General features: G+C 36.1%; 1 non-coding gene across 1 annotated transcript; it reads right to left on the bottom strand.

The window, feature by feature from the left end:
• Positions 1 to 2402: 2402 nt before the first annotated feature.
• Positions 2403 to 2474, bottom strand: TRNAK-UUU. Its single transcript has one exon. It is a non-coding gene; the product is annotated as a tRNA-Lys (tRNA).
• Between the last annotated feature and the right edge of the window lie 602 nt (positions 2475 to 3076).

Here is a 3076-nt window from a genome sequence, read left to right as displayed (position 1 = left end):
AAACATAGTCTGAAACAACAAAATGTAAAAGGAAATATGTATGATATTTCCCAGAATATGAATCTTGTATTATTAAACTAGCTGGGTTCATTTCTTTGAAGCTTTCTATCCTCTTTTTGCTAGTATTACGGAACCTAAGAGGGTTTAGCAGGTATAAAAAATTTGTACAATACTTTAGAAAAACATAATTTCAAAATGAATCAAGTTTAAAATGTGTATATTGTCTGACACAATAAGTCCAAATGCAGGAATTCATCCTAAGGAAATAATACTTACTTGAAGGAAATGCTTTATACTCAAAGTTACTGACCACAATGTTATTTACGATAGTTAAAACTTCAAAACCTTCTTAATGAATCACCATTTTTTTGTGTGTGAAAAAATGTGAAATACCCATTCTTTGGGGCAAACTGTTGCCATTTATTTTAAACTTTATTTTTTAGGAATATTATATAATAACATGGAAAGAAATCTCAGAGGAAGATTTTTACGGTGAGTTACGCATAGACCCCCTACAATTGGTCTATTACCATAACAGTGCTCTCTACAATTATTTAAATGGAAGTGAGAAGAAAACAAGCAGATGAATAAATCACACCAAAAATAATTGTTTTTCTATTACAATTTTTAGGCCTGATCCTACCCTCTCCGAGTCCAAACTTTTAAAGCTCTTCAAAGAAAATAATAATAAAAATGTTAAGAGTAACAACAAAAGTTTTCTTAGAGTTTGTTCTAAAATAAACTTATAAGGAAGGTATTGTTCTCATTTTGCCAATGAAAGCATTGAAAGCTAGAAATATTCAATCACCTCTCTGAGTTCTTAGGGCTACAAAGTGGTAGACAGAGCATTTGAATTCAGGTTGGTTTGACTTCCTATCTGTGTTATTGCACAAACAGAATTTCGTACGCTTTTTAAGCTTAAAGCTAGAGAAGGGGAGGATTACCAAATATTAAGAGAGGTAATGAATAGGTATGAAAATTGAAAAAAGAAAATGAAAATAGAGATTAAGGACATAATGAGCTCTAAGGTAATCAAATACTCTTTGGGGAAGGGAAAAATTGATGATAAATTTTAATCAGACTTTTTATATTCACATCTTTTATTAGTCTTTGCAGCATTATCTCCAACGACAACAATGCCAACAAAAACATAGAAATAATTTAAAATGTCCATCCATTAATGACGGACTAAATGATGTTCCATCGACATGATAGGATATTTTGCAGATTGTAGAAGTTATAATTGTGAAAACTGGGTGGAAATATGGAAAATATTTTTGATCAATTATGAAGTGAACAAAACAGAACACAAAATGACCTGGGCACCATTAAAGCCAGTCTGTAAAAATATGGGTCTATGCTCTTGGACTGGGGCAGGGGATATATAAATGAAAATAACTGTGTTTAGGATAACAATTTTGTATTGAAGTATAATTGGGCTATTACGCCTTCTTTTCAATAATAGGTATAAACACACACATGTATTTTAGGTGTCATGAGTTTCACATCTTTGTTCATTTTAATATATGGAGCTCAAAAAGATAAAAGAATAAATTCCATGCATCCATGCAAGTGGGACAGAAAAAGAAACCCATTGTATCCATTATATAGCTTTGAAAATTATTAACATTTTTTGGTATAAGGCATTTGTATTATTGCAAAACTAAGATGAGGTTTGGGAGAAATTGACAACCAGAGATCATCACCAAACTTGGAGAAAAGTCTCACTCTAGAAATTAAAAATCTACTGACTGACTCAGCTCTGAATCTACTACTCTCATCTTGGTCCTACATGTGACCAAGAACTGCAGCCCCCTCTAGTTAAAAGACAGGCAGTATGGGTTGACTCCAAAGAAAATAGGAGTGGGGGAATAGAAAGCTGCTAAGGATCCTGTGCCTGGTTGTCGGGCAGAGGTAATTAAATGTAACATGAATCAAGGAAAATAGTGTCCATCACCAGGACCTCAGGGTCCCCCAGCGTTTAAGCCAAGATGAGAGGTTAGAACCATGAGTAAGGCTGAACTTCACCAAGAGGCATAATCACCTCAGTATCCAGCAAGTAAATATGATTCAGACACGCTGACATTTCTGAGATGTAGAATGGAGAAGAATGAATTAGAGCAAAGGAAGATATTTTAGGGACTAGGGCTAAATACTTCCAGGAATGGGAAAGACAGTTACTTGAGCTATTCATCCATCTATCCACCCACTCTTCCATCCCTTCATCCTTGCATCCATCCATCTATCTACCTATCCATCCCTCCACCTATCCATCCCCTCGTTCTTCCTTGCATCTATTCATCCTTGCATCCATCCATCCATCCATCCACTCATCCATCCATCCATTCAGCCAATAAACCATATTCATTTTTGGCCATGCCTTGCAGCTTGTGAGATCTTAGTTCCCCGACCAGGGATTGAACCTGGGTCACGACAGCAAAAGTGCCTAGTCCTAACCACTGGACCAGCAGGGAATTCCCTCAATAAACCATAATTTTGCAGGAATTAAAAGACCTTCAGAATGTTTAGAACACATAGGATGGAGGAATATTGACAGAGTCTGAAGTGTTAAGGAGATGCTTTGCCTAAAAGTTTAGACTGAGCATGATGGGAAACCACTGAAGAATTCTGAGCAGCCCAGGGACAAGACGAGATATACCTTTTAGAAGCAAGTGGCTAGTAATTAGCATTTGGTCACAAAAGAGCTGCAGACTTTGATTTCTGGAGAGGCAAATAGAAAATGGGAGTGTCTGAGTTGTCTCACCAAGCCTGGAGAGAGATGTTGTTGCAGGTCTTCTGACATTGGGGCATCAGAACCTCCAATTATTCCAGGAAACTAAGCCTTTCTTCTTTAATCATAAATATCCATCATCTATAATCAAGCATTTAATCTAGCAGGTTCTGCTGAGGTGAGCCTCTATTTTCTATAGTCAATCTTAACTACCATATTAGATTCACATCCAACTTGTCACTAGGGGCAATATGACAGCATATAAGGGCTGGAAAAATGCTAAGATATAATCAAGTCCCAATTTTTCCCATTGTAATGACAACTTCACACCCCTTCAAGGTATAT

This window comes from Monodon monoceros, unplaced genomic scaffold (genome assembly GCF_005190385.1).
Source record: "Monodon monoceros isolate NGI ecotype Baffin Bay Population unplaced genomic scaffold, NGI_Narwhal_1 Super_Scaffold_13, whole genome shotgun sequence".
Taxonomy (NCBI): Eukaryota; Metazoa; Chordata; class Mammalia; order Artiodactyla; family Monodontidae; genus Monodon; species Monodon monoceros.
This window is presented reverse-complemented; position numbering and strand designations above follow the sequence as displayed.